This window comes from Pseudorca crassidens, chromosome 6 (genome assembly GCF_039906515.1).
Source record: "Pseudorca crassidens isolate mPseCra1 chromosome 6, mPseCra1.hap1, whole genome shotgun sequence".
Taxonomy (NCBI): Eukaryota; Metazoa; Chordata; class Mammalia; order Artiodactyla; family Delphinidae; genus Pseudorca; species Pseudorca crassidens.
In genome coordinates, this window is record NC_090301.1 from 12,918,921 (window position 1) to 12,932,242 (window position 13,322).

At 40.4% G+C, this 13,322-nt stretch overlaps 1 protein-coding gene across 2 annotated transcripts in view; it reads right to left on the reverse strand.

Annotated features, from left to right (window-relative positions):
- NYAP2 (neuronal tyrosine-phosphorylated phosphoinositide-3-kinase adaptor 2) overlaps positions 1-13,322 on the reverse strand; it is a 263,310-nt gene that overhangs the window by 25,763 nt on the left and 224,225 nt on the right. The window lies entirely within an intron of this gene.

A 13,322-nucleotide genomic window follows, 5' to 3' on the forward strand; every position in this document is an offset into this window, starting at 1 on the left:
TTCTCTGAACCTCAGTGACCCCTGTGCACTTGGCAAACATCAACGAATCTTCAGGACACTTCCACTGGGACCAAATATAACCTCCAGTTTTCTATCAACAGATTGTTCCCGGGAGAACCTGCAAAGAGATCAGATTCGGGATATGGGATGGAACACATGTTCCACTTCTCAGTTGACTAATGGCAAGTACGCAGGGGCTTCCTGGTCTCAAACAGTGAAAGGAGACAAAACAACACAGCATAACAGGTCAGGGGTCATGGTCATAGGACGAGGCTTCTAGACTGAGGGCAGCTGTCCACCCTGCACTGTGCATTGATTCATTAGGCACATCTCTGGTTTCTCCAAGAATCACTATAGCACCATCACTCATGGCTGCCCTCTGCACATTCACCTGGAACAGTCCCAAAGGGCAAACGTGGACTCAAATATTTCTTGTCAACTATTCCAGATGCACTAACCTTCCCCACTCCTCACCAACGCTTCTAGATAAAGAGATAATAAATTCTTCTAAGAGGGATTCATAAACTCTCAGACTATTTTTTTAAGTGAAGTTCACAAAGCGTTACATCAGCAAACACCAGAAAATATAGCCCTTCTTAACATGGCATGTCAGAATGCTTTTTAAACCTCCGAATCCACACACCACAACTTAATATATATCCAAAGCCCCAAACTCTCTGCAAGTTACACTCTCTTCAAGACACCCGTTCCCTCATCAAAGTCTTGCTGGGAGAAACAGACGTTTTTCATTTACTTTTGCTTCTTCCCTCTGCCCAGCAGCTCTCAGAGCAAGAAAACCAGTTACTGAAACTCTACTGCACCCAACTCAGGAACATTAAGACCCTAAACTTTGTGGCCTCGCCCGACTTCCTCAGCCTTGCCTTGCTTTGTCATTATGCCCAAGATGAAGGGGAAAAGGAGGAGAGTTGGTAGTGAGTACAGAGATAGCTGAAGATCCCTTTGGCATTTTCACCCTCCCTGCCAAGGAAGAATGGGTAGGAGCTAAGACTGCTGGTGCCCCAAACTGTTCTTGTTTCACCGAATATCAGTTCTCAAAGGAGAATAAGCTTTCTGACTATCCTGTATGTCTAATAATTGCTCATCGGTACTAGAATCCTACTACCAAAAACGTTACACAACCATAGCATATGACATGAATTTGATTCACAAGTGCCCATATTTCCTATCAGTGCCTGGAAAAAGTGGAGTTTGCTATTGCTTCAAAGTAATAATCCAAGAATCATGTTTATTTTTCTTAAAAAGAAAGAAAAAACAAAAGGTTATAACCAGCCCAAATACATTTTAGGAAAATTGACTTTAATCCAAATCACTGTCATCCCAAAACATATAAAAAATTTTGAGTTATTATTTGATGCTCCCAAAATGATTGCTAAAAACCTATAGTAGGATTTTTTAGAGAAAAAAAAAAAAAACTGTATTTTTCTGAAGAGATAAACTAGTCAATAGTACCCCCTGGTGGCAATAGACGCTCATCTGCTTGGGAATCGGCTGTGGTTTTAAAATCTCCAAAGGGAAGATTTCATGACCTCTCCCGGTAAAACATTCCAGGATTTTACTCTCAGGTCTAATAAAAATACTTTACAAGACAGCATGCACCCATTTCCTCTAGTCAAACCTGCCTCTTTAGTTGAGATGAGAAACAGATTGTCTCTACCCTTTATTGCTGGCCTTTGTGTACATCGTTAGGGCCATGGAGAGGGAACCACAGCAAAATTGTGTGAAACGGGTCTGGTCAGAGGAACTCATCATGGCCCACCTACACATCCGTGCAGAGGACGACCCGCAGATACTAGGTCCACTGTTCAGAGCAGAGGGTGTAATTTAATGGGCCAGAATGTGCAAAGCAAAGATCTCCATCTGAAGACTGCTTCAAGGGTCCCTCATAGAACGTGAATCACTGCACCCTTGACCTCTGCACAGGGTCACTCCAACTGCGACTCTTCTCAGAGGCGATACTCAAAACAGGTTTTAATCAGGCATCTTCGAATAATAGTGTCTATTAATGTTTTCACTCTCTGCACTTCGACTATGATGGGACAGAACTAAAATTAAAGTTTCTTTTTTCTCTTTAAAGTCTAGCGTTATACCTTTTCTATCACTGAACTGAAGGCTATTTTACATTTTCCTCATTTAACTCTTTAAAAGTGAATAAACTTTTGATTTTTTATGTTATTCACTTTAGCACTTCCCAATGATTTTCGAAGTATAGACCAAGCTGATGTCTGCCCAGTACATTCTGCTCTCAGGTTGACATGAGAAGACTTTCTTTTTTCTGTTTTTTTTTTTCCACTAAATAATTACTATTTTATTATTATTGTTACCTCAGGTGATTAAGAATGTAGGCTTCTCATGTATATCTCTAGAGAGCATTTGTTTTTATAATCCAGTCAGTGTAAAGATTAGCTTTACCCCATATTTTTCCAGGGGAGTGAAAAATTTTAAAAATGAGTTAAACATGATGTCTTATGTGTGATAAGGGAAGATGTAATTTGCCGAGACTCATTTGGGGACCTTTAATTTTTAAAAAACACAGTATAATAAATGCCAAATTCACATTTCATAATGATTTTTGATCTTATCTCTAAAAGGGAAAGGACAGATTCATGGAAAGTAGTATAATTAACACCCATTCCATAAGTGCATGTACCATGTTTTATGCTGACAGGTAGATAATATATGTTGTAAAAGAACAACCAATTGCATATTTTTGCTTAAAATCTCCTAAATTATATGTGGGCCATATATTCATTTTGTAGTTTGTTGATAATCATACTCGTCTTTAATCTTATGCAATAATGTCTGTAGTTAATGTATATTCAATCTATTTTAATCTAAAATGAGCAAACGAAAAAAAAGAGGGGAAGTCGATCGGAACACAACTTTCTCTTTCCTTTATTCATTCAAGGGTAGCCCAGCATTGCACTTAATGACTGTCAAAAGATTTCTAATCCAGATAAATGCAGTCATATTAACTTTGAAGGTCCTCTCCCCCCCTCTAGTGGTGAAAAGCAGTATAGAAAATTGACAGGATACCCATGAGATTGCAGCTGATAGTACAGGAAAGAACGCTGCTTGGAGAGTGACTGGAGAGGGTTCAAGTCCCACATCTGCCACTGACACCTACATGAACTTGAGAGTTCACTTGGCCTTGTGTTTTTGTTTTCTCATCAGATATAGAGTAATGATGATGGTTTGCAAAATTGTTGCGATGGTCACAATAGAAAATATCAAATGTATTTAGAAATCGATCAAACAAAACTAGATTTTTAAATTTATTTTTAAAGAAAATACAAGACACATAATATGTTGATTGATTTGATCCTGTGGTGGACACTCAGGGCAGCTTCCATGGTCCCTCCCTCCTGGTACTTAGAGCACTGAGTGGAGAAACAGCCTTTACCGAGTGATCAAGCATCGTGCCCCCAGCAACGAAATAAACTGACATCACGCGTCAGGTTATCCTCTGAGAAGACCTCCACATGTCATCTTCTTGCTCAAAATGTTTAACTCAAATCTAATCACAAAGGAACAATCAGACACATCAAAACTGAGGGTTTTTCTGAAAGGAAAAAAAAAATTCTGTTCTGGAGTCTGAAAACCTCAGTACCTTGGAATCAATGAGACTGAGAAGAATTCATAATTAAAAGAGATTTTTAAAAAGCTATGAGAACCAAATGTAATATATGATCCTCAGTTGGATCCAGGATTGGGGAGGGGCATAGTACTGGGGCACTTGTAGAGGTTTGAAAATGGGCTTTATTTGAGACCGTAATATTGAACTATTCTAATTTATTGACTTCTTTCTTGCATGTGACTGTTTAGAAGAATGTCCTTGATCTTAGGACATACATGTTTAAATATCTGGAGTGGAAGTACCATGATTAAAATATATTTGTGTGTGTGTGATTAAAAGTATACAAGTGTGCTAGCTTTCCAACTTTTCTGTCACTGGAAAATTTTTCAAAATTAAAAAACGTAAAAACAAACAAATGAATGCTCTTAGATATTCTACCGATTGAAGATTTGTTGGGGTTAACAATTTCTTCTTTGTAATTGTCCAGGGAAGAGCTTTCCTCTACAATACTGTCCACCTTCATCCGAGGCTTCTGTGACATGATCTCAGGTATTAAAGCTTGAATTATAAAGAAACAGCTCCTCTGCAAATTTCTGCCCTGGGTGGATAACTTTCCCTATTTGTAAAATGAGAATTATAAGAATAATCCTGTTTCGGGTACTGAATTCTCCAGGAACTTTATCATTAGTTCTTCACCCTTTTATAATTTTTCCTTCAAATTTTCTTTCCTCAACATTTGTTACTACTGTAATGCTATAAAATTGCTGGCATTTTTGTCCAAATTGTGTGGTTTCAAACCCCCTACTCCTCTGCAAATCTTCTCTCCCAGTCTGTAAGGCTTTCCACCCTCTTTCATTAAAACATGAAGAAAATGTACCCACTTCTCCTTCTGTAAAATCATGCTTGACCACCTTCAAAGACATCCCTCAAAACTCAGAGTTAATCCCTCTCTCCTCTTAATTATACTAATTGCAAGTGTGTGTGTGTGTGTGTGTGTGCGCGCGCGTGTCCTTTACTGGGCTGAAATTCCCTTGAACACAAGGAGCTCTTATCAACTATTGAGCATCAGTCAGAACATCTGCTGCTGATCAAGCGGACAATGTACATTTGCTGAGTGAATGTATGAAAGCAATTTGCAAACTGTAAAGTGCTAATGCTAATTGCCGCCAAGTGGCAGTGGCAGTCACACACGTTAGTCATCAGCAATGACAGTTATACACATTAGTTATTAGCATTCAGTTGGTGGTACAAGAGATGGCAGACTAAATAGAAGACATGGGACCCTGGCTGGATAATTTTGTGTGAAGTAGGATATTTAGAGCATGGAGGTCTTGGAAAGGGATGGAGAAGGGAAAATGGCCAAACATTAATTTTATCCACACTGTCTTTTGGCCCAGACTCCAGGTGACTGTTTGCAGAGCTGTGAAATGTAAGGTTGTCAAATCACTGCTAGAAATATCTTCCAGTGAATCTTGTTTCTTTGAGTCCCGCCACTCCACCCAAAGCCCCTGGGAGCAGCTAGGAGGGAGAGCAAAGATGACGGACAGGATGAGGAGGGAAGAAAAGACATGATGTGTTCTACTCCTGACCTGGCGGGCCCCTTGGCCTCACTCCTCCAACTCATTTCTTTCCACCTCCGTAATGAATATTGAAATGGATCACGCCTGCTGGGACCCACTTCTAAACGAGGCCGAGAAAGGTGAAGTGCTGCCCTCTACTGGCAGCTTCTGCAAATCTTCACACTCAGTTCATCACATAGTCAATAAGTTGTGTTCAAACAGTCCCCCTCCTGCAACTCATTTTGAGAAGACAGTACAACACAAAGGCAGACTTTCTTTAAATTCAATACACTGTAGTAGCAAATAGCTCTTTGTCACTGAGCGTTTTCACATCTTTTAAAATCTGTTTTTAACTGTTTGCCTTTGTGTTTAAATTTGGCTGCAGGAATAATTTTAGAAATTCTTTGTGCAGGTAAAAAGTGCTGAATCACCCAAAGGACAAGTTCTCATATGTTTAGGGCATCTGCCCAGTATATCTGAGGCAAAACAATCGGAAAAACAAGAGAGAGAAAGCAAGAAATGAAAGAGTTCAACTTCAATAACCTTATGCAAAATTTTGTACAGAGAAAATCTACATGAAGTTAAGCAAAATATAGTAGACTATATATAGACTGCGATGTGTAGAGAAACAAAATTCATCACCCCAAAATGTCTCTTTGGCATGTGGATTATTTCAGGCTGAAAAAAATCAAGGCCCAAAAGACTCAGGATAAACCTTTGACCTTTCCCCTAACTGCCTAAAAGAATGTATGCAGAGAACCTGTTACAGGAAGGAAGCTATCACCATAGATAACTATAGTATGAACCAGGTGGTAAACAGAGAAGAACCCAGTAAAGTCTGTTGAAATCTTCTCTGTGTCCCATTGTCTCTGCCTGGCCCGGCAAACATTTATTTATCAAACATTTGCTTTTCTATCTCCATATGAATTGCCTTCATCCCCTTTGAAGTCCCAAACCAGTACCCCCAACACCCTCGTTTATTTTTAGCTGAAGATATTTAAGGTGAGGGCTTGGGCCATTTTGGTGAGTTACTCAATATTCCTGGGTGTCTCCCTCGTATACAATTTATTAAACTCTGATTTTCTCCTGTTACTCTATCTCATGTCCTTTTAATTCTTAGACCAGCCAGAAGAACCTAGAAGGATAGAGGAAAATGTCCTCCTCCCTGACAATATTGTGATTTATAAAAAGAAATATACACGTGGTCTTTATCCCTGTTCCTGGCACGGAGCTCCTAAAACCCCTGGACTTTCCTGTGATGAGAGCAATGAAGGTGCCGTTAGTTAATTTAAGGCGGTTACCTTTGGACAGTACTTAAGATGGGGCCTGGCTGCCAGTAGAGCCAGTCCTATGATTAGAGGGTTGGCACTTTCAGTCCCATTCCCCAGCCTCCAAGGAGGGGAGATGGGATGAAGACTGAATTCTATCACCAATGGCCAATGATTTAGTCAATGATGCCTATGTAACTAAGCCTCCATTAAAACCCAAAAGAAGGGGGTTTGGTGAGCTTCCAGGTTGGTGAATACATGGAGATTCAGGGAGAATGTAGTGTGCTCGGAGGGCATAGTTGCTTCACGCCCTTTCCTCATACCTTGCCCCACGTATCTCTTCCATCTGGCTGTTCCTGAGTTCTAACCTTTTATAATAAACTGGTGATCCAGTAAATAAAATGTTTCTCTGAGTTCTTTGAGCTGCTCTAGCAAATGAATTGAACCCAAGGAGAGAGTTGTGGGAACCTCTGGTTTATAGCTGGTTGGTATGAAGCTCAGGTAATAACCTGGACTTTGATGTCTGAAGTGGGAGCAGTCTTGTGGGACTGAGCCCTGAACCTGTGGGACCTGACGCTCTCTCTGTGTAGACAGTGTCAGAATCGAGTTAAATTGTAGGACACCCAGCTGGAGTTGGAAAATTGCTAGGTGGTGTGGGGGAAAAAATCCCACACATCAGCATTTGAATTGATGAACACACATTACGGTTGGTGTCAGAAGTATAGATGTTCTATAAATTTTACATTAATTTAAAAGATGAAATGTATACTGAACTATTCATGGAGGGAGGGCTTTATAATCCCTTCTGTTACAGATTTGAAAGCTTTTCATTTGCTCCAATCCCAGTTTATATCCTGTCCTAAATATACACTTGCATCATTCTGAGACAGGAAGGGGGCAGGGCACAACTGTTTAAAAGAATGATCTAGCCCGAGGACAGAACATAAACTGATTAGAACCAAATAGGTCCAAGATGGCGGACTAGTCGACTTCCACTAGACCCTGAGTCTTAGGATATGCTCATTGCAACACATCAGCACAGATAAATGACACACCCACTGGCACCACGTTCCAAGGCCAGCCATAAAGGTCAAAAAGTGGGCGGTGGCCCAATTCCTGGAAATCCCCGCCCCTTCCTGAAATACCCCTCCCACTCATTAGCCTATGAAATGACCCACCCCTATAAAAACTGACAACCCCATACCTTGGGGCCTGTCTTCTTCCCAGATGGCCCACACTCTGTCTATGGAGTGTGTATCTCCTTGAATAAACCTTCTTTCTCTTTACTGTGGCTTTGCTCTTGAATTATTTCCTGCTGAAGCCAAGAACCCACACTCGGCGCCATCCCAGGAACTCACCTGAGACCTGGGACATGACCATCTTTTCCTGCCCCACCTTTCTTTCCGGCATAATTAGAGTTTATTTTTCTAACGTGGTGCCCATGGTATGCTCTTTCTGCTTCTAGTAATAAAGCTGATTTTTTAAAAAATCAATGTTTAAGAATGAGGTGAATATAGAGATTTCTCTTTCCGTGTGAGTTGCAGTCATGGTGTTGTTACTTCTCTCAGGGGCACTTGCATTTCAATCCTCTTCTCTAACATTTGTCTTTCAGTCTCCACCAGAAGGTAAAACTAGTTCATTAAATAGCTGGGGTGAGCATATGTGATGACTGTGTACAGAGCCACCTGTCAGGAACCCAAACACTTCTGCAAATTACTATAACAGTATTACAGTGAGATGCTTATCTATTTCCATGTGTAGCTTTAATTTATTCATTCAATATAGACTAAGACCACAGACATAGAGAACAGACTTGTCGTTGCCATGGGAGGGGGGTGGAGGAGGGATGGATTGGGAGTTTGGGATTAGCATGTGGAAACTGGTATATACAGAATGGATAAACAACAAGGTCCTGCTGTACAGCACAGGGAACTCTATTCAATAACCTAAGATAAACCATATGGAATAACCATATATATATATAAAACTGAATCACTTTGCTGTATACCAGAAACTAACACAACATTGTAAATCAACTATACTCCAATAAAATAAATTAAAAAAAAAATACAGACTGGGCTTCCCTGGTGGCACAGTGGTTGAGAGTCCGCCTGCCGATGCAGGGGACGTGGGTTCGTGCCCTGGTCCGGGAAGATCCCACATGCCGCGGAGCGGCTGGGCCCGTGAGCCATGGCCGCTCAGCCTGCGCGTCCGGAGCCTGTGCTCCGCAACGGGAGAGGCCACAACAGTGAGAGGCCCGCGTACCGCAAAAAAAAAAAAAAAAAAAATACAGACTAAGACTACTAGAGATTTCCAAGATGAAATATACATACCAGGTCTCAAAGAGCCTACAACCTAATGAAAACAAATGTACTCTGCATCTTTAGAATCAAAAGAGATGCTCCTTGGAAAAATAAAAAAGAGGTTCTCTGGTCAGATACATTCAAGAATCATGACATATGATATCCTCTTTGCAATTCCCAATGCACATCTACAAACATAAAACTCTGATATTAAAGGAATTTATCTAACCTGGCTTTCTCCAGACTGCTTTTCTGGGTAGCAAAACAGTGGATAGCATCCCTCAGACAGTGCTGTCCTTTAATACAAAAATAAGGTTATTTACCATTGTGTATGGAAATTACAAAATACAGAGGAGAGATATGGAGAAATAAGATATGCTTGGAAGGGCTGGGACAGCCTCAAAGATGGAGAGAACACACTTGATCCCAGACTTGGAGGATGAGTCAGAGTTACCAGGAGCCCAGGACTAAGGAGGGTATTCCAAGGGCCAGATCATACAGGCTTTGAAATCCACACAAAGCAATTTACCTTCCATCCTGTAGGCAATGGGGAGACTTTACAGAATTTTGCATGGAAGCGTCAACACATGGTCACTGTAGCTGCTCTGGAGGATGGATCTGGCGACAGGGGACACTGGAGACTGGAGTTGGGGAAAAGGGAGAGAGACACTGCGCCTCTCATAAAACTGCAAGGTCATCTTGTAAGACAGTTTGGATCTGAGAAAAGCCACACCACGAAGCTGCTGGAGTGACCCCAGGCTCACTTCCTCCTGCCCTCCTGTCCTGTGGCTTGTCTCGTTTCCCCCAATGCACCACGCTTTCTTAGAGGCGAGACAGTGCTCTTACTTCTTTACTCAACTAAAAAGTTTAACAAAAACAGCCTATATGTTGAATAAATGAATGACTGAAAATAGGCACCTACACTTAAACATTCTGGTTTAAACTGTGTTTTCGTATGAATTATCTCATTTCATATGGATGTAGAAATCAAAATACCTGGAAATTCCATGAAGCCCAGGACAGCCACCATTGGATGTAAGCGCTTCCCACATAAGGCTTCTTCAAGGGTTCCTGTTCCATTACTGGGGTTTATATCAGAGAAGTGACAGGAGAGACTGTGTTCCTTCCTAGGTTGTATCCTGAATGGCAAGTGACTTTGGCTCTGCTGGCTTCTCCTGAAAGGCCTCTCCCCACTTTCATATGCAAAATTGACTGGGTTGGGTAAGATTACACCTGATACCTTTTGTTCCTTCAAATAACCTCCTCATTTTCTGGAAAGGAAGTCATTATATGCAACATTCCACATACTATCCCTGTCAAAATAGCTGACAACCAGGGATTATTAACTAGCTCTAATGCAGCGTTTACTTTAGAAAACAAAGGCTTTGAAGTGACAGTATGGTTGTTTCTCCACCCCTCCCCCCCCCCTTTAAAGTGTCTGCTCATTGGATGGATGTAAAAGCCCAGAAGCCAGATGAATCTCGCTGAATGCATTTTTGGTCTTTTGTGTGTTGTTGGTTAAATCTACAGGAGTAGTCTAGATGCTGGGGTTCAGGAGTGCATGTTTGGGAAGGGGATGTATTTTCTTTTCAGAATGCGAGAAGAGTTAGATGTACTCAAGTGTTGAGATTCTCAAGTGTGCACGCACGTGCACGCTGGCACAGGAACGCACACACACACACCTGCCTGGCTGAGCTCTCACAACACCAGCCCGTGGTCCACAAAAGAATGATGCAACTGAGTGACAGTGAGCTTCTTTCCAGGAGTTATAGTCCCAACCCCGTCTCACCTTTGGAGATCTGGCCTTAGGTGGTGCCTTGTTCAGTTGAAGTCTGAATTGAATTTGCCCCTCTGCTATGTAGCTTTTAATCTAGAAAAGTTATAAGGCGAGACCCAGAAAGTCAAAGAATGAGCAAATAAATGGATGAAAGAAAATGAAGGAAGGTGGGTTTTACAAAGAGAGCAAATTCAGAGAGACAGTTATTTATGGTAGAAAATAAAGCAGAAGTTTAGTGGCTAGAACCTCCTGGACTTACACCTCATGTCCATACAGCCACTTCCTAGCTATAAACCTTCAACAGGTAACAGGTTCTCCAGCCTCAATTTTCTCATGAGTAAACTGGGGATAATATTGCCTACTTCATAAGCATATCGTGAGAATAAAATTATATGATATGGCATTCTGGACACCGTGCCAAGCACATGATAAGCCCTCAGTGAAAACCATTTTAGAAATCTGCTTTATTTGGGGAAGGTGCTTTCCACCTGAAGGCTAATGTTTACTTGCAGCACAGAATAAAGAACAAAGATTTGCCCAGCAGGTGAGCTGGGTGGAGAAACTGAAGTTCTCTAGAACTCTCTGAGTGAGGCACTCACAATGTGGCTGTACTTACTATTCTGAGTCAAGTGTAGTCTAACTCTGAACCAATATTAATATAATGTAAACATTTCTTGCTAAGCCACACTAACTTAAGTTAGAGGTAAATTTACCCACTGGTTAGGGAGACTGCTCTTTTCAGGAATGAATCTTAAGCCATGTGTGTTAAACATGTTAATCTCAAACAAAACCAAGAAGGAATTCTTCCAATCAGCCAAACTATCTCTGTTCCTTCACTTTTCAGTCTTCAAAATAGGGATGATGATCCCCTTTTTCGAGGCGCAGTCTGGATTTAGAGAAATACAATATGCAGAAAATGTCATAAATCCTATTGAAAACATCTGCATCTATTCATAAATAATATATAACACTCAGAGATCACTGGCTGTGATACTAGCTCCCCACACACAAAAGTATAGAAAGGTGCATTTAAAAGTTAGACACCTTAAAATTACAAAACTAAAGTAATGAAAAATGTCCAAAACAAATATCATACAAAAAGCCTGTCCTGGTTTTCTATAAGCATTATGCTTATTATCCCAAACAGCATATCATCTCTGACATAAAGCAGTTTTAATTCAATCCTTTCTAAAATCTAAATACAGACTGCAAAGCTCACTTCAGACACTAGGTGGCACCACGTATCCGCCCAATGTTACATTATTTTCCCCAAACTAGGTTGGCCAGCCCATATAGGGCCTGACCTGCATTTTAACAGTTGGAGCCTGTGATGGGGAAGCCTTTTAAAATGCGATGTCTGCTAATAACTGGCAGCAGAATACAAGCATAGCATTTAGTTCTCAAATGGAGTTATCAATCTGTAAAGCTTTAACACTCCTTCAATTGCTATGTGTACAACTCAAACAAGACCTACAGTTATAAATTCATAATTTGTCCTCTAGACTTGAAGCCAAATTTTCACTTTCAACTCTACTGACATTTTGAATAAATCAAGCAGCTAAATATTTTCAACTGCCTCCCAAAGCCTCTATTTCCTAAAAAAAAAAATTTGACACGGAATTGGAAACTTTAAAGATCTGCTTGAAAACACATAGTATAGACTAATGTGACAGTAAATGGATTTAAAATCTTCAGTTTCACTTCCCCAGACACATCCATATTATTGTTAGCTTAGTAAACTACACCGCTCTTGGCATTTGAAGAGGAACAAACGAGGATTCCAAAAACTACAATAAATAAAAAAAAAAAGATATTCCTTTGCCTCTGATTTTGCGTAAGAAATACCAAGTAGTGGCAACTGATCTCCATATATTGGGACGAGATTGGCACATATTCACTTGGCAAATTGGAATGTTGTTAAAATTTAGGCCTCCTTGTTTCCATAACATTTATAATGCAATATCCTTAGTGCTTTCTTCATTTAAAAGGAAAAACATAAAAACGATAAAAACAAGTGACATGGATATAATGGGCATATAAAAGTTAAACTGATATAGTGGGATAACACATCATAATGGGCATGCTTGTGGGTAAATACATGTGCAGATAAGAAAACAAATCCTCTCAAAGTGTGGTCTGGGGAAACTTTAAGTAAATGTTGAAGTTGCAACAACTGTATATCCTGTGTCTTTGCAGATAACAGCGTCCCCAGCAGCTCTAACGTTTTCATTAAGTTCATTCACATTGGAACCCAAGTAGGAGACTAAAGCAGTGTTAGGGGACCCGTGACATTTCTGAATTGATACCCTTAGTCGACTTCTACTCAGTTTACTTCCAAACCACACGTGGGACCCTACAAGGAAAGAAGAAATGCCAGATACAGACTCCTTATTACATGGTAAATAACTAAATATCTAACTTCCTATTTGGAGGAGAAGGAATAACGAATATAATCCTATCAAGTGTACCAAGAGGTGGCAGGAGAAACCAATCTGTCTCAGATGCTGGCAGTAAAGAGATACGCTGTCTAGAGAATTTAAAGTCAGTAATAAAACTGACTAAAAAACTGCTTTTTATTAACACCACGTGCTAGCAGTTCTATACAAGGTCAGTGATACAGGGTGGACAGAACCGTTCCCTCCATGCCCATCCCTTTTGAAATACCACTGACTACAATGACTCTTCTCCTTAGGACTTGCCAGCAAGCAGGAAAGTTGCATTTTGGCAGAAGGAAAAGCTATAAGGGAAAGAATTCTTATTTTTCTAATAGGTAATGTCTGTCCAGGACTTTACACACATATGTTATCTTACTAATCCTCA